The following is a 19,979-nucleotide window of genomic DNA, read 5'->3' on the forward strand; positions in this document are numbered from 1 at the left end:
TTGCTGAAGTCAAGGTAGACCACATCCACAGCCTTTCCTTCATCCACCCAGCGCGTCACTTTGTCATAGAAGGATATCAGGTTCGTCAAGCAGGACATGCCTTTCATAAAGCCATGCTGACTGGGCCTGATTGCCTGCTTGCCCTGCGAGTGCTGCGTGATGACACTCAAGACAATCTGCTCCATGAGTTTCCCTGGCACTGAGATCAAACTGACAGGCCTATAGTTCCCCAGGTCTGCCCTCCAGCCCTTCTTGTAGATGGGCATCATGTTTGCTAGCCGCCAGTCAACTGGGACCTCCCCCAATAGCCAGGACTGTTGATAAATGATGGTAAGCGGCTTGGCCAGCTCCTCCGCCAGTTCTCTCTGTATCCTCGGTTGGATCCCATCCGGCCCCATCAACTTGCGCACATCCAAGTGCCGTAGCAGGTCACCAACCATTTCTTCGTGGATAGTGAGGGCCACATCCTGCTCCCCATCCCCTTCCATCAGCTCAGGGTACTGAGTACCCAGAGAAAAACCGGTATTGCCGCTAAAGACTGAGGCGAAGAAGGCATTAAGCACCTCTGCCTTTTCCTCATCTCTTATAACTAAGTTTCCCCCCGCATCCAGTAAAGGATGGAGATTCTCTTTAGTCCTCCATTTTGCATTAATGCATTTGTAAAAATGATTTTTGTTGTCTTTGACAGCAGTCGCCAGATTGAGCACCAGATGAGCTTTGGCCTTCCTAATTTTGTCTCTGCACTGCCTCGCAACATCCTTATAGTCCTACTGAATGGCCCGCCCTCTTTTCCAAAGATTATAAACCCTCTTTTTCCCCCTAAGCTCAAGCCACAATTCTCTGTTCAGCCAGGCTGGTCTTCTTCCCCGCCGGCTCGTCTTTGGGCACGTGGGGACAGACCGTTCCTGCGCCATTAAGATTTCCCTCTTGAAGAGGGCCAAGCCTTCCTGGACTCCTCTGCCCTTCAGAACCACCTCCCAGGGGACTCTACCAACCAGTGTCCTCAGCAGCACAAAGTCAGCCCTCCAGAAGTCCAATACAGTGGTTTTACTGGTCCCCTTCCTGGCCTCGCCAAGAATGGAGAACTCCACCATTTCGTGGTCACTCTGCCCAAGACAGCTCCTGACAAACACATCCTCCACCAATTCTTCTCTATTTGTGAAGAGAATATCTAGCGGGGCACCTCCCCTGGTAGGCTCACTAACCAGCTGTGTCAGGAAGCTATCTTCCACGCTCTCCAGAAACCTCCTAGACTGCTTTCTCTGGGCTGTGTTGTGCTTCCAGGATATATCTGGGAAGTTGAAGTCCCCCAAGAGAACAAGTGCTGACGATTTCGCAACTTCTGTCAGCTGCCTGTAGAACTCCTCATCAGTCTCCTCATCCTGGTTCGGCGGTCTATAACAGACCCTGACCAGAACGCTAGCCTTGTTGGCCTTCCCGCCGATCCTAACCCAAAGGGACTCGACCTTGTCATTCCCAGCCTCGAGTTCTACATCATCGAAAGATTTTCTAATATAGAGATCCACACCACCACCCCTTCTGTGCTGCCTCTCCCTTCTGAAGAGCTTATAGCCAGTCATTGCAGAACTCCAGTCATGAGAGTGGTCCCACCACGCTTCCATGATGGCAACCAAGTCGCAGCCTGCCTGCTGCACGATGGCTTCCAGCTCCTCCTGTTTGTTACCCACGCTGCGTGCATTGGTGTAGATGCACTTCAGTTGGGCCATTGCCTTCTCTCCCAGTCTTGCCATTGTTCCCCCTGACACAGCTCCAACAATCCCTGTTTCAGCCGCATCCCCCTTCTTACCTAGTTTAAAGCCCTCTCAATGAGCCCTGCCAGCTCCTGGCCCAGGATCCGTTTTCCCCTGAAAGATAGGGACCCATCTGCAGCCATCAGGACTGGTGCCGAGTAAAGTGCCCCATGGTCGAAAAACCCAATATTTCTGTGTTGGCACCAGCCCCTGAGCCACGTGTTTATCAGGTGGGCTTTCCATGTCCTCTCTGTACCCCTCCCTGCCACCGTGGGGATGGACAAAAACACTACCTGTACTCCATCCACTAACCGTCCCAGTCCCCTAAAGTCTCATTTGATAGCCTTCAGGCTTCTCTCTTCAATGTCATCACTGCCAGCCTGGACTATCAAAAGATAAAAGTCAGAGGAGCAAATCAGGTTGGGAAGCATCCTGGCAACATCCCTGACCTTGGCCCCAGGGAGGCAGCAGACTTCCCTACGGGTAGGGTCAGGCCGACAAATAGGGCCCTCTGTTCCCCTGAGAAGGGAGTTGCCCACAACAATAACCCTTCTGTCTTTCTTGGTGGATGCAGTCCTGAGGTGTGGAGTCGACCTCCTCGCCCTAGGCATCCTCCTGGGTAGACTTTCTACCTCTTCCTCACCCACTGGTCTCTCAAGCTCCAGGGCCTCAAACCTGTTGTATAAGAGCACTTGGGAAGGTGGGGCCAGTGTGGGAGGGCATCACCTGCGATGTCGAGCAGGGACCTGTTTCCATTCCTCCTCAACTCCCAGATCCCCTCCCTCTGCCCGACAGCGACAGGGCAGGGGGTCCACCCCAATTTGGGGTGTCTCACCTCGGTACCTCCCCTTGAGGCCCTGCAGGGAGTCGCTCCACCAGTCTATCTCCCGCTCGCACTCCCTGATATCCCTCAACCTCTCCACCTCCTCCTTGAGCTCCGCCACCATGCGGACCAGGTCATCCACCTGCTCACACCTCACGCACGCAGTTTCTCTGCCTCTCGCCAATGGCAGAAACAGGCTCAGACACTCCCTGCATCCGGTGACCTGAACTGCTGCATTTTTGAACGGGTAGTCGGTCTGGGTGTGTAGCGACTTTCTGGAGAGCGCACCGTGCCTGGTGGAGACCATTATCGCCTAGCTAACGGCTGTCGTTAAGGAGGTGTTCGTATGGGTGGGGGGGAGCGCTCTGCCCTTCCTGCTCACCCTGCCTGTGTGAACTGCCACGCCACTACCTTCTGACACGCCACGCCCTGTTTGCCCGTCCTGGTCGCCGCGCTCCCTACGGGCAGCTTTTGAACGGCCGGGGAGGGGGCGCTGCTGGCACCGCCTACGCCTCGTTCACCTCCCTCACGAGGGCTGCCGGGTCCTGGCGGCTCCCTCATTTGATGCCGGAAAAATTAGCCCTGCCTGGCCCGATCCCCCGATGTTTTTGTTTGTTTGTTTGTTTATGTAACAGCCACTTCTTGATGCTGAATTGGCAGTCTGGATACATGTATATATGACAAGAATTCAAAAGAAAATAAACTTGGATATACCTGCTGTTAAAACAATCCAGACATGATTTCAAGTATAGGTAAAAATAAAATTATTATGACCTATAGCACACATTTTCTACATGGTACTAAGCTGAAACTCAAAAATTTTGGCTCAGTTTCTAGTTAGACCATCAGATTTGCCTAGAGAAGGATTGTAAGAGTGGGGTTATCTTCTAAGTGATTATCTTCTAATCAGCTAGCTGTTAGAAGATAAATTCAGACAACCAACTAAAAAGAAAGAGATGTCTTTTAATGTTGTCACTCCAACAGGCACTGTATATCAGATTTTTTTTTTTTAATTCCTCTCCTTCTCTTACCTCTTTCCCACATTTCATTTTGTCACTTCTGCTAAATAATATAAATATATAATATGAATTCCACCTTATATTAATATATAAATATATGAAAAATATGTGTTTACTGTTGGATAGGTTTGAACAGAGTCCCTACACAAGGTGAACTGTGGGTGTTTTTCACATTCAACCACATTTTACAGCCTCTCAGTTAATGACATATGACGTATAACCTAATTGTATTTTTACAGTTGTGTCTATAAAAGCAGATTCTTTTATCCCAATAAGTCTTCTGATAATTTGACATGTTACCTGCAATGATGTGCGCACTGCATGCACATGTACAAGATGTTGCAAGTTCTAATGAAAACAGTGGAGATCTGACAGGTGAAGTCACAGGAACAGTGGCAACCATGAAGATTTGCTTCAGAGAAAGGGTACACCAGGCATGATAAAAGGTTTTGGTCTGATTAAATAAGGAGCTCAGGACAGAAAGCAGCTAAACTAAATAAGCAGCTCAGTACAAAGCAGCTCAGTACGGAGCAGGCAGTTAATGTATAAAGAGGGCACTGCTTCTGCCAAGGAAGGCGTCCTGAGTTGATATTTGTTATAAGTTAAGTGCTTTTATTTTATTCTTTTATCAGTTTGCAAGTAATCTCTTTTAAGAGTGCTCAGACAAATCTAGAACACCTGCGTACATAGCAATTAATTTAGATAAAGAAACAATTCTAATGTTAAACTGAAACTACTCTTTTGTCATCACTATTTAACTAATTCTAAAATAAATTTTCCCCAGAATTTATCCCTTCATCTTCTGGCTTTGGACAAGTAAAATTCTAAGATAAAGATTACTACTTTGCAGTTTCTAGCCCTCTTAACACATGAAAAGAAAAATAAGGCTGATATTTATGTAGGAATTTCTAGAGAACTCAGTCTGATGAACAAGTCGTTATGATAATGATCACTAACATTTAAAACATAAGACATAAACAAACAAAAGAGTTAAGAACCCTCAACAACAAAAAGTGCTCATTAGGGAAACCATTATAAAATGGCTTGTCCAGGATTGCTGTAGTTCACAGTTGTACCTTTTAAAAAACTAGTTATCTTCAATTCTCTCCCCACTTTCCAAGGCATGCTTGCTGAGGTCTCTGTAAATAAGCAGCTCTTCACTGGATGCAAATTAACAGGTTAAAGCTAGTGTCAGAGAAGCTTATGTAGTTAAGTACTGCTTCATATGGCTACTTCTCTAGGTGCTGAAATGAGGGCAACAAGAATGACATTAAGGTTTTATACAGAGTGCAATAGAAGGGAAGAAGATGATGAAATAAAAAATGAAAACAAGGCCAGTGCTGTAAACACTGCAAACACTTAAGATCCAAAATAGTTACCGAAAGTGCTACAGAACTTTTAATAAGTATAAATGTAGGTGTCTTGTTAAACCAAGGGTATTAGAAGTATGTTTGTTGAACAGTTTCAAAATGTATACATATTCAGTTTGCTAGTTTGGGACTGTACAATTTTGGCTCAAACCTTGAAAAAAAAATTATTTGATTGATATTGTATATCATAAATAAAACACAACAGGTTAAGTGTGTTTTCAAAACCTGAACTGATAAGTACGATCAGTATTCTTAAGTTATAAACTTGACTTGTTCTTGCAGTATTTAGACATTTTTTGTTGTTGTTTTCTGTGGTAAATTCACAGTATATGCCTACTGGAGTACAAAATTTTGTTCCATATATTTCAAAAGCAGGTATTTATAAAAATAATATATCATTTATCTATATTGTAGAGAGTCAGAGCATAGATGTATTACTTGACAATGAAAGTATAAATTTTAACATATGAAAAATAAATTGTTACTCATGTTTTGGTGACTTTTGTAAGGCTTTTCACAATACCAAAATAGTCAGAAATTATGTGGCTGGAAGGGTATTCTTTTATTATACTTTTGGGACACTAGGAAAAGAGGAGCACTACATTGTGGAGATTCTTCTTTCTGAAGCTTATTTTTGTCCATTCAGTTGATATTACTAATTGTTTCCATTGTCTATACCTGAGAAATAATGCAAACCTTTCATGCTAATTTATTCTGCTATATTTTTTTCACCTGTTTTTTATTTCTGTTCTACCTTTAAAATTGTTTTTAATAGGACTGATGTCTAAGATTAGTAATGAAGATAGATAATGGAAGGATACAGGCTCTTTAGGAAAAGATAGGCAGGGGAGACAAGGAGGGGGTGTCACCCTCTCTCAAGAGTAGCTGGCAAGTATGGTGCTCTTCCTGGGGATGAGTGAGGAGCTGACAGAGACAGAGATGGGTCAGGATTGAAGGGAAGGCAGGGAGAGGGCACACGATATTGGGAATGTGCTACAGGCCACCTGGTCAGGAAGATCAAGCAGATGAGGCCCTCTATAGACAAATAAAAACAATCAAACAATCTCACATTCACACACCATGGTTCTCATGAGGGATTTTAAACCATTCTGATATCTGTTGCAAGGACAACATAGGAGGACATAAGCAGTCCAGGAGGAATGCATTGATGACAACTTCCTTTTCCAAGTGATAGAGGAGACAACAAGGAGAGGTGCTATGGTGAATCTCATTCTCATCACCAAGGAGGGGCTGGTAGGAAATGTGAAACCCACGGGCAGCCTTGGCTGCAGTGACCATGAAATGGTGCAGTTTGGGATCCAGAGGCAGCACAGCAAACTTGCTACCCTGAACTTTGGGAGAGCAGACTTTGGTCTTTGGTAATGTATCATGGGACAAAATCATAGAGGGAAGAGGGGCCCGAGAAAGTTGGTTGATATTCAAGGATCACCTCATCCAAGGTCAGGAGCAATGCATCCCAAGAGGAAGTTGGGCAAAAATGCCAGGAGGCCTGCCAGGACGAACAAGGAGCTCCTGGCCAAACTCAAACAGAAAATGGAGGCCTACAGATTGTGGAAGCAATGACAGGTAACCTGGAAGAGATATAGAGACATTGTCTGAGCAGCCAGAGATCAGGTTTGGAAAGTCAAGCACTATTAGAATTAAAATTGGCCAGGGATATCAAGGGCAACATGAAAGGTTTCTGTAGGTACATCAGTGATAAAAGGAAGATTAAGGAAAATGTGGGCCCTCTCCAGAAGGAAATGAGAGACCTGATCACCTGGCATATGGAGAAGGCTGAGTTACTCAGTGACCTTTTTGCTGTCTTCACCAGCAAGAGTTCCGCCCACATAGCCCAAGACCCAGAAGGCAAATAAAGGGTCTGGAAGAATGAAGAACTGACCACTGTAGGACAAGATCAGGTCTGAGACCAGGTTAAGGAACCTGAAGGTGTTCCATGGGACCTGATGAGATACATCCATGGGTCCTGAGGGAACTGGAGAATGAAGTTGCCAAGCCACTTTCCATCCATCCTATTTAAGAAGTCATTGCAGTCTGACGAAGTTCCCACTGACTGGAAGAGAGGAAATATAACCCCGCTTTGAAAGAGAGACAGATCCTTCATAGTGACATAAGTATTTTAGGCTGTTAATTTCTGTGAATGACTATCAATGTATATGATCTTCTGAGAAAACAAAACTTAGGAGCAGTTCTGGCTGACCGAGCAGAGGAAATCAGTGATGGCTGAGGTGGTAGCACTGTCTAAAATGTTCTCTAGGATTTAAAAGAATAGTTTCTATGTATGGTGAATAACACACTGAAAACCACATGAAGATTTACTGGAGGGCTGGGGAGGGTCATATATATAAGCCTCTAAAAGATTGTTTGTGTTGGGTTTGTTGTTGTTGTTGTTGTGTTTGGTGAAGCTCTGTAATGACTGTTGAGATATCTATGGGGGTAGCAGGTTTACAGCCTGCTGACTGTAAATGTGTTGACAGCTTTCCACACAGGGACAGGAAATTGTCCATTCAGTGCTGACACACAGCAAAGAAACAGCAAAAAGATGAGAATATGATATTATTATTGTATTTGTTTTATGCAACTTTAAATGTTTACCTCCTAAGAAAGAGGTGCCTTTTGAGGGCCACAGGTGAGAGAACATTTCAGGGCTGAATCTTAACCACCATGTATGAATTTCAAATTTTGTCAGCTAACACCCCAGGTGTAAGTGATACATAGAGGTCTAGAGAAAGACACTGGTTAGACAGAGGTTACTTGACCATCATATCTTCTGAATTTAAGACAACTGACATTAGCAAAACTGATAATCAAAGAAATCTAGTGCAAGGAAGTGAGAGGAAAATTAGAAGGGTAAAAATGGATTTTAAAGGAAAAAGTTAAAAAAAATAAAAAATAAAAATATTTGGAAGAAGGATGCAATAGAACCAACAAATCTGATAAATATCCTCAAAGCAATGAGGGAAGACAAGAATACTGCTGAGAAGTTAGATTACTTTTTTTGCATTATTTTTCACTCAATAATTTTGGGAAGATTACTAAGGAAAACACTGTTTTCTGATATATATTAATATTTCAGTACTAAAGCCCTACATGATACAATAAAAATCCTGTAATTTCATGCACAACAAACAAGATGTAAAAAATCTCAAAACTGCAACATCACTGATTTTTCCCTTTAAGTATGTACTATTCTGTAGAAACAGAGGAGAAAAAAAAAAAAAAAAAAAAAAAAGTGGTGTCTCGTATTTAAATAAATGTTTGCAGAGTTGGAGCTCATTAAATTTTTATTATAATTATCTTTAGAAACTTGTCTGAAATTAATCATTAAAAATATAACAAGTGAGAAACTTCATAATAAAAAAGTCCCAAGTTTGTCATATTTTAAAAGGAAAAGAAATATTTTATCAGTCAGGATTCTTTTAACATACTAATTTGGTTAATAAGAATTTAAAAAAAAAATAAATAAAACAAGGTAAATGAAATAATTTCTTTATACTTTTAGAAGCTGATTCCCTGGGTGAGTATGAGAGAGAGAGAGAGAGAGAGAGAGAAGGCTAAAACATGGATCAGAAATCACCTAACAAATTGAAAAAAAAGAAGTTTAGAATTATATAGACAAACTTCATCATGGAAAACTATATAAAATACTTGACATACTTATCATTATGACTTCATTTATTTTTATTAACGGAAAGAGTGGTAATGAAACTGTTGAATCTGAAAATCATGTGAAAAAATATTTTTTCATTCAGGCAGGAAAAGGAACAAGAAGGAGAAAATGAACTAGATGAATGCAAGATAGCAAAATTTAACAATGTTGATCATGCTATCGTGATCATAACTATATGAAAATTCACTGCAAAATGCAGCTTTCTAAATTAACCGTATCTAAATTAACCAATGGAACACTGACAGACTGTCTTCGAAGAGGTTATTATGCCTCTGCATTCATAAAAATGTGGATGATACATTACAATATGTTACAGCAACTAAAAATAGACAATATAATACCTTTAATTAAACCAATAGTGTTTCCAGGATGCTATCCATAACAAAATAATATTTTGAAAGACGATATGACAAGTACGATCAAAACATTTAATAGAAATATATATATATTAATAAGATTGGAAGTGTTGCATTCAAAAGATGAATAACAGAAACAATGAACATGAAACAATGAAATAATAGGTTTAGATGCGTAAGTCAAAAATAATATTAGATTGAAAACTTATGATTTTCTAATACCAGCCAATTTACTTTTTCACCAATTTGTAAGTGAAAGAGTCTGAAAAAAAAAAAAGAAAAAAGAAACAAACAAACAAACAAAAACTTTTATATGCTACAAGAAACCATATAATACTTTGAGGAAAAAAAAAAAATGTAACAACCACAACAAAAATAAAGTATAGGATACATTCGACAATCAAGACTACTTAAAGTTGTTAGCAATTTTAAAGGGAAATTTATCTTTTTTTTTTCATGTTATAACTCAGCCTGTAAGTCTTAAAGATCAACAAGGACAGCAGTCTTTTTTATATTAACCTACCTCAGAGCTATTTTAAATTTCACTTAAGTATCTTGAGCTGGTCATTGTCAGAGATATATCTGACCTTTCATGGTCATGGCTATGTTCTGGTACTTCATTACAACATACAAATAGAAAGCTGATAGACAGGAAAATCAGAAAGAGGAGATAGAAAATAAATCACAAATATTTTTATATTGAACAATGTATCTTTCATTTTACTGATTGAAAACCTGCTTCTCTTTTAAAAAGTGTCATTAAATTTACTGTCTTTTGTCATGCAGAACAGAGGACACAATTTTGTGCCAAAATTAAGTATGAAGAGAGTTGAAGCTTATTATGTTCATAAGGAAAAATAACAAATTTATTTTATTGTAATAGTTTTTTCTTCAAAAATTAAAACTGAGTTCATTTTCTTTCTTGTTCCACTAGTTATCAGTATAAGTTTTGACAGAATCACAGAATGGTTGAGGTTGGAAGGGACCTCTGAAAATCATCATCCAACACCTTTGCTAAACAGGATCACTTAGAGCACATTGCTCAGGATGGCATCCAGGTGGGTTTTGAATATTTCCAGAGAAGGAGACTCTATAACCTCTCTGGGCAACCTGTACCAGTGCTCTGTCACCCTCACAGTAAAATGCCTTCTCATATTCAGCTGGAACTTCCTGTGCTTCAGTGCCTCCTTTGCTTTTGATAACAATTTAGGCCAGTCTTATTGAGGTAAGTGAACTGTAGGTGTACAAACAAAATATATGTGTTGAAATAGGAAATATAAGTCTGGTAGAGAGCTTATTGCAAACATTTTGTTTTTGGTCAAAAGGCACCATTGTTCTGCCATTTTCTAAATATTGCAGCCACTTTTTCTACACACATTGCTTAAGGATTTCAAAAGAGAAGATTTGTTATCAGTCTGCAAATCACATTATGATGTTGAGCAGATCTATAGACTCCCATCTAACAAACAGGACTCAGAAGTCATTAAAAGTATCATCTGAAGGTTTATCTTTAATCCTTACTTTCAAGTTTTCAATATAAACTTTTATTTAGAGTACATAAGATTACAGGGTCTTTTGCACTGGTGTACTGAAATACGTGTGTATTATACACACGGTCTAATACCCAACATGTCTCTGTTTTTTTTTGATAAGAGGAAAGAATGAATAGTTAAGTATTTGCTGTGATTTAGCTAACGTTTTTACCATATAAAATGCAATCCAATTCATTGTGTGTGTGCTTGAAAAAGACACAAATGATTTCATACTAAGCCTTCTTTCTTCATTGCATGTTGCTAAAGCTGTCTCTGGAGAAATAAAGAAGCTTTTTCTCTTATTTCTCATAATGGGAATCTAATGAGAACTTTAATTAGTACCATGAATTTTTCCCTTACTTTCTAGATTTTAAAGTCATCATTCAGTATTTCTCAGTCATGATTTTCTATTCTATTTCTGTCATGTTATTTCTTTAAAATAATTTACAGAGTTAAAGTCTTATTTTTACAGAGTTACAGTCTTATTTTAGATTTTGTTTAATTTATTTTGTTGCCATAATAACTGGAATTAAAGCAACCAAGTATCATCATGTTCTTATTAATAGATAGATCAGTCAATCGTTGAGAGGCATATTTTCTCACAACTGTTAATAGAGAGTGTTTTTTTCTTTATACAATATATACCTGAAACAACCATTGAAAGACAGCCTACTCCTGCTACCTTTAGTTAGCCCTTGCTTTTTCTTTGAACATAGGTATTTGGGATGGAAAAATTTTAACTTCTTCCCTGAATTTGTTTCTATAGCATGGTGCATCTCCATTAAGATTAGAATAAAATCTCTTTACATAAGATCCTGATATGTCTGTTAACTTCTTGATATGTATAAAAATCCCTGTTTGATTTGACTACTCCTGAAGGTATACACAGTCTGGAATATATTTCCATTTGTCCTGAGAGGTATAAGCCACGTACAGTACTCACAGGTTTTATGCTGTAAATGTCACATTTTCAAATGTCTGTGGTGTACATCAAAGCCCTCAGTTTCCCATAAGATGTTTTTATTGTTTTGTTTTGGTTTGGTTTGGTTTGGGTTTTTGTTTTCTTGTTTGGTTGGTTTTTATTCTTATTTTGTTGGCACAAGACTCAACTGAATAAGAAACATCATTATGGAAACTATCTCTGCAAAAGTGTGTGCATTAATGAATAAGATTCAAATAAACCATGACTTTGACCATGATTCCTAGCTCTGATATTGGCTTTCTGAAATATCTTAATTCATGTCCTCTGCTCTCCTAGCTGCAATGAGGACAAATATATTGATTTCTTATGCTGAGCACTTGAGATTTACTCAAGAAAAATCACCATTCAAAAGGCATTTGATGATGATGATGTTAAACTCTATATGAAGAGTGCCAGCATATATTGGGGATCATGTACCTGACAAATAAGCTCTATATTTTCATTGCTACTTTTCTGGAATACATATATCACAGTCACTAAAAAACAAGAAACATTACTAGTAAATCCATGAAAGTACAGGGAAGTAGATTTTCAATGTTTTTTGAAGTGCAGTGTATTATTCCACAGAGAGGCTGACAAAATAATATATTGAAGGTGGCAATTAGAGAAACTTAGTTGAAACTTGTCCAGCTTATTAAGTATTTAATTTTCTGTCTAAAGTGAGAAATCATTAACACTTTTATTGTGCTGAATAGGAAAAAAAAAAAAAAAAAAAAAAAAAAAAAAACTTATAGACAAAAAAAGGCTGTAAAACTAACTTTAAAAGATTTGTTATTACTGTGCTTTCCTGAAATGTTTTTTAGTGTGATTGTTTGATTTCATGATAAGACTACCACACAGTGAGGGCAATCGCACTGGTGGTTTAAAATATGGTGGTTTAGTAGGAGGCAAGGCTTCTGTTTCCATTTCAAAGGTCAGACTGATTCACCTCTAAAATATTTTCTCCCTCTGCTTAATGAAAGAGTAGGGAGGACGAAATCATATCATGTTCTCCAGTGGACAGGACTTGCACTAGTCAAATGATGCTGTAATTGGGTCCCAGCCTCACCACAGCTTTGACCTCCAGGCCTCTTATTTGCTTCCAATGCCATACGTGTTGGTCTGATCTAAGCACCATGAGACTGCTGTAGCTACCTTCACATCAAGGCAGGAATGTAGGTTTCCAGCCCCACAATGCACAGGTCTTTCAAGCCACTTACTATCAAAACCATAATCAGGAGATCAAATTCATCATTCAATCCACACAAAACCCTTCAAATTAAAGTCAAAATACTTTTAAAAATGGTAAGTTAAATAGGTTTGTTGAGGGTTTGAAATTACAGGCTAAGTCATTTAAAATTGTTAACACAGTTAACGAGTTAGCGCAGGCAGGGGAGTTTGCGCAGGCAGGGCGAGCAGGAAAGGCAGAGCACTCCCCCCCCACCCATAAAAACACCTCCTCTAATGGCAGTCTACTGCTAGTTCAGCTGCAATGGTGGACACCAGGCACAGTGTGCTCTCCAGGAAGTCTGTACACACCGAGACCAACTGCCCACTCGAAACTGCGGCAGTTCAGGTCTCCAGATGGAGGGAGTGCCTGAGCCTGTTGTTACCACCTGCAGGGGGCAAAGAGACTGTGTGCGTGAAGTGCGAGCAGGTGGATGACCTGGTCCGCCTCGTGGCAGAAGTCAAGGAGGAGGTGGAGAGGTTGAGGGATATCAGGGAGTGTGAGCGGGAGATAGACTGGTGGAACAACTCCCTTGGAGACAGGTCCCTGCTCGACATCGCAGGCGATGCCCTCCCCCACTGGCCCCACCTTCCCAGGTGCCCTTACCCAACAGGTTTGAGGCCCTGGAGCTTGAGAGACTGGTAGCTGTGGTGGTTTTACTCAGGTGGGCAGCCGAGCTCCACCACAACTGCTCTCTCACTCCCCCTCTCCTCAAAGAGGAAGGGGGAGAAAATACAACACAGAGAACTCGAGGTTTGAGATGAGAAAGGTTTAATTAAAGGGAAAGGGAATGGGGAGAAAAAAAAAAAAAAAGAAACAAAAGAAACAACAAGTCCGCGCGGAAGCACAGAGAGAGGGAAAAAATTATTCTCTACTTCCCATCAACGAGCGATGTTCGGCCATGTCCTGGGAAGCAGGGCCTCAAAACGCGTAGTGGTTGTTCAGGAGGAACAGCCCCCTCCCCCACAAGAGCCCCTCCTTTTATTGCTGAGTGTGACATCAGGTGTTATGGAATATCCCTTTTGTTGGTTTAGGTCAGCTGCCCTGGCAGTGTCCCCTCCCCATCACTTGCCCACCCCCAGCCTGCTGGCTCTTGGGGGCTTGGAAGGAGTCTTGATGCTGTCCCAGCACTACGCAGCAATAGACACAACACTTGAGTAATATCAGTGCTGTTCCAGGTATGAGTATGAGTGCAGAGCACAGCACTGTGTGGGCTGCTGCAGGGAAAAGGTGACTCCAGCTCAGACAGACCCAACATAGTAGCTGAGGAAGAAGTAGAAAGTCTACTCAGAATGATGCCTAGGGCGAGGAAGTCCACTCCACGCCTCAGGACTGCCTCCACCAGGACAGAAAGAAGGGTGATTGTTGTGGGCGACTCCCTTCTCAGGGGAACAGAGGGACCTATTTGTCGGCCTGACCCTACCCGTAGGGAAGTCTGCTGCCTCCCTGGGGCCAGGGTCAGGGACATTGCCAGAAAGCTTCCCAACCTGGTTCACCCCTCTGACTATTATCCTCTTCTGATAGTCCAGGCTGGCAGTGACGACATTGAAGAGAGAAGCCTGAAGACCATCAAACAAAGACATCAAACAAAATCCCCCTTTAGGGGACTGGGACGGTTAGTGGATGGAGCGGGAGTACAGGTAGTGTTTTCGTCCATCCCTACGGTGGCAGGGAGGGGTACAGAGAGGACATGGAAAGCCCACCTGATAAACACGTGGGTCAGAGGCTGGTGCTAACACAGAAATTTTGTTTTTTTGACCATGGGGCACTTTACTCGGCACCCGGCCTGATGGCCGCAGACGGGTCCCTATCTCTAAGGGGAAAACGGATCCTGGGATGGGAGCTGGAAGGGCTCATTGAGAGGGCTTTAAACTAGGTGAGAAGGGTGACGTGGCTGAAACAAGGCTTGTTAGTGCTATGCCATGGGGAACAATGGCAAGACTGGGAGAGAAGGCAATGGCCCAACTGAAGTGCATCTACACTAATTGGAATAAATGTCTCGGTCTTCAAAACAGGACTATAATCAAAGTTTACAATTTATTAAAGGAATAGAGGTATGCAAACAGCGCTGGGTGTGCCGGGAGTCTCTGCTCCACCAGGACGCACACCAGTTATATCAAGCAGGTGATTTTTATGCTCCTAGGCTAATACATATTCAATACTACTTCTAAAAAAAAAAAAAAAAAAAAAAAAAAAAGCAGGGTTATTATAATTAGTTTCCGGAATCCAAACCCTACTACTAGAGCATGCGTATCAGTCTGCGGTGGTCCCTCTGGGGGTCTCTGGGGGTCTCTTGTGCTGAAGGCTCATAGTCTTCCTCCCTCTTGTCCTTCTCCTTTGTCCAACTTGGCTGTATGTCAGAGACTTGTGCAGTGTCCCCTGCAAGCTTTGTCTTTTAGATGTTCTTCAGCTTTCCCCGTCTCCTTAATCTCCTGGCCAGATATCAGAGACTTTCATAGTGTCCCATGCAATAGTCATAATAGTTAGCAGTTATTCTGAACTCCCCCCAGATATCAGAGACTTCAAGGAAAAGCCTACAAATATATTTCCCTTCAAGCTCTCTATTGACACGAATTGCTAAAACATTCCTTTGCAAGATACAATAACTATATACATTAACCACTCTATTTTTCTTAGACTTGGGGTTATACAAGGGTATGTAAGACAGAAGGTCACATTCATCATACCATGCAGCCCTAGCATTGTTCCATATTGACACGAATCAGATGAACACATTTCACACTAATGCACGCAGCATGAGTAACAAACAGGAGGAGCTGGAAGCCATCATGCGGCAAGCAGGCCATGACTTGGTTGCCATCACGGAAATGTGGTGGGACCACTCTCATGACTGGAGTGCTGCAATGTCTGGCTATAGGCTCTTCAGAAGGGACAGGCAGCATGGAAGGGGTGGTGGTGTGGCTCTCTATATCAGAGAAAGTTTTGATGTCATGGAACTTGAGGCTGGGAATGATAAGGTTGAGTCCCTATGGGTTAGGATCAGTGGGAAGGCCAACAAGGCAAGCATCCTGGTGGGGGTCTGTTATAGACTGCCGAACCAGGATGAGGAGACTGATGAGGAGTTCTACAGGCAGCTGACAAAAGCTGTGAAATCGTCAGCACTTGTTCTTGTGGGGGACTTCAACTTCCCAGATATATCCTGGAAACACAACACTATATATATATCCTGGATAAGCCAGGAAGGGGACCAGTAAAACCGCTGTATTGGACTTCCAGAGGGCTGACTTTGTGCTGTTCAGGACACTGGTTGGTAGAGTCCCTTGGGAGGAGGTTCTGAAGGGCAGAGGAGTCCAGGAAAGCTGGGTGCTCTTCTAGAAGGAAATCTTAATGGTGCAGGAACGGTATGTCTCCACGTGCCCAAAGACAAGCCAGCAGGGAAGAAGACCAACCTGGCTGAGCAGAGTTGTGGCTTGAGCTTAGCTGGAAAAAAGAGGTTTTACAATCTTTGGAAAAGAGGGCGGGTCACTCGGGAGGACTATAAGGATGTTGCAAGGCAGTGCTGGGACAAAATTAGGAAGGCCAAAGCTCATCTGGAGCTCAATCTGGCTGAATAAGAGCCATCACTGTGCTCAGGTGGCCAAGAAGGCCAACGGCATCCTGGCTTGTATAAGAAACAGCGTGGCCAGTAGAGCTAGGGAAGTGATCGTCCCCCTGTACTCAGCTCTGATGAGGCCTCACCTCGAGTACTGTGTTCAGTTTTGGGCCCCTCACTACAAGAAGGACATCGAGGTGCTCGAAAGAGTCCAGAGAAGGGTGACAAAGCTAGTGAGGGGTCTGGAGAACAAGTCCTATGAGGAGCAGCTGAGGGAGCTGGGTTTGTTCAGCCTGGAGAAAAGGAGGCTCAGGAGCGACCTTATTGCTCTTTATAAGTACATTAAAGGAGGCTGTAGAGAGGTGGGTGTTGGTCTGTTCTCCCATGTGCCTGGTGACAGGATGAGGGGGAATGGGCTAAAGTTGTGCCAGAGGTGTTTTAGGTTGGATAATAGGAAGAACATCTTTACTGAGAGGGTTGTGAGACATTGGAATGGGCTGCCCAGGGAAGTGGTGGAGTCACCATCCCTGGAGGCCTTTAAAAGACGTTTAGATGTTGAACTTAGCGATATGGTTTAGTGGAGGACTTGTTAGTTTTAGGTCAGAGGTTGGATTCGACGATCTTGAGGTCTCTTCCAACCTAGACAATTCTGTGATTCTGTGATTCTGTGAAAATATAAACATGTTTTGAGAGTATAAGAAAATATATAAAGACCATTACTTTTCTTCTTAAAAGATGTTTATCATTTGGACTGCAGAAAGGAGCAAGATTGTTGTTAAGTGTGTGCATTTCTCACTGTTACTCTGCAACTCCCAAAGTCACATAGCAAATCAGTTGCTTAGATAGAAATAGCTCCCATGTCTCCTGATGCACTGCCTGGTGTCCTATCCTAAAAGACACAAAACTTCTGTTAATAAGATGTCTACAGATGTTTATTCCTTCAGGTGAGAAGAAGTTTGAACCTTGTCCAAGCTACTGTCATTGAAGTTACTACATCTGACTCTGCATGGGTCAGTGTTATCCAAGTATAACTTTTGTTTCTTAGCAGAGGAGATGAGAGGGACATTGGATGAGAAGATGCTTTCAAAACATTCTAAATCGAGCTTACTTCTCCATGATCATTTAAAAGGTAACACTTTTGGAGAGAAGCTATGAAACTGCACCATGGCAAAATTCATTTATTCCCCAGACCTCTCTCTTCCTTTCCACACATGCTCCCAGGAAGTCTGCAAAAGTTTGCTGCAGTGTCTACTAAAAGGAAAATGATTTCATATACACAACTGTTTTAAGGGTGTAAAAATTATAATTTCCTGCTGTTGCTGCAGTCATGGCCATTGCAAATTCACACCAGGAGTTGCAATTTGCAGCTTCAGCAGATTTGTGAAATACAGTTTTGACAGTCACATAAGAATGTATTTTCACTTGATAGCCACACCTGAATCCCTGTTTGGCCATAAGGACACTTGAAAGCTTTGCTGACACAAGGAAGAAGGAACTTTAGGACATGAGATTTACTGTTGATGAAACTGTGACAAGACCACCTTCCTGTCAATTTAATTTTGATTTGATTTTTACTTTAAGTTTCAGTGTGAAAGGGCCTCAAACTCTCCTTTTAAGGAGATTGTTTCATCACTGAACATACTTTGCAGTCAGAATTTCAACCTGTTTTTCCTTTTTATAACCAGAAACTTGTAATTTTTCTCTTGATCAACTCATTTGCTATTAAACTGCTCTATCTGTGCAATCATAGATATCCATTCCTAGTTCTTCTGTAATTCTGCATGTTTCTCCTCATCTTCTGTGCAGCATATATTATCTTTCTGCTATCAAGTGGCCCATAACAATATAACATTCATTCAGGGATCTTAGAAGTCACTGCATAGACTCTAAGTGATTTCAGAGAGTTTTTTGTGGATTACACCCTTAGAGAAGTTGATCCTTCTCTCACAGAAATCAGCAGCAAGACTGATGTGTGACAGGGTCAAGCCAACACACATATTTTTTTTCTACTCCACAGCACAATGCCTTTGCAGACAAAAATTGATTTTTATGTTCTTCTCTTTTTCATACTACATTACAATCTTATGTCTAATCTGTGATCCATATAATCTCTAAATCTCTTCCTGCAAGTCTGCCCACTAGGACCCTCCCTTCTATTGACTATCTATATATTTGGATTATCTTCCCATGGAAGTATTATACTGAATTTGTCCAAGCTAAATTTTATTTTCCTTTTTTTTTTTTTTTTTTTTTTTCGTACTCTGAATCCTTCTTGGCATTTCTCTTCCTTCACTGCTTCTCACACTGTTTCACAATGACCAGGAGGACTACTTTGTGTTATTGCTTTACAGAGCACTCAACTAAAATCACAACCAATTATTATACGAGAAAGTATTATAATTTATAAGCCTTTAGGAACATTTTTAGGCTTTTGTGTTCCATAATTCAGTAACTTTTAACGTTTTCCTCCTGAAGGAATCTGGCCTACTTGACAGGAAGCTTTAATTGGAGAAGAAGAATCTGCAGAGCTAAAAAATCTGGTTCTAATAAGAGATATTTTACAATGAGAAAGTTGAAATGTTGCGGGGAGAAAGCTGCTCATTATCAGAAAAGTGTCTTGAGTCCCAAAGGGTATGTATTTATGTATTTCACTGCAGAAGAGAAAAAAAAAAATCATGGAAGAAAACTCATAATTATTAGCCCTTAATTGCAAATTAACAGCTAATAGTAGTTTTCCATTGAAAGAATTAGTGGGAACATAGAAAAATGTATTTACTTTCCACAATGTTACCAAACTAAGAACTTTTCAGACTGCAAATATAATTATTCTAATTCGAAAAGGTTTGCAAATGCTAGTTTTATGCATTGTTATCCATTTGTCTAATTTGATAAACATTAAATAAATCTACTGACTTCCCTAGCATTTATGGTGTTGTATGAGGTTAAGAGACAATGAAAGGTTTTGCATGAATGTCAACTTTAGATTTCTATTTGAACAATTAAGATTTCTACTTTGATGTCTGGAACCTGAATTTAATTTCATTTATTTTATCAAATTTAAACATATTTTGCATAATTTAAATATTCATTATTGAATATTCATTCAATATGACCTTCTGTCTTACTGACTGCAGAGTAATACAATACCTTCAGAATATCTGTTTTAAAGAGAAGTGGCATGCTACTTTTTTTCCATGTCTTATTTTTGGTGCTAGAAAACATTAGCACAGGATGTACTGGACTGATGGTACTGCCTTGTCCAATCCAGAAGCCAAACATCCTGCACAGAGATGGGTTTGTTTTTTTAATGTCTCTCATGTGATGTTTTTAAATAGTTCACTTTAGTCAGGAGTCTTCTCTTCCTTCCATTACACGAAAGAATCAATTTATCACAAAAGCATAGAATCATAGAATCATAAAATGCCTTGGATTAGAAGATCCACGACAATCCAAGATTAAAAGACCTTAAAGATCACCCAGATCCAACGCCCCTGCCATGGGCAAGGACACCACCCACTACATCGGGTTGCCCAAAGTATTATCCAACCTGGCTTTGAACACTTCCAGGGATGGGGCATACACAACTTCTCTGGGCAACCTGTTCCACTGCCTCACCACTCTCTGAGAAGTAGGAGCCTTCTCTTCTGTAGGCTGCACATCCCCATCTCTCTCATCTTTCCTTCATAGGAAAGGCT

The sequence above is a fragment of the Netta rufina genome (assembly GCF_964035555.1).
Source record: "Netta rufina genome assembly, chromosome: 2".
NCBI classification, from domain to species: Eukaryota; Metazoa; Chordata; class Aves; order Anseriformes; family Anatidae; genus Netta; species Netta rufina.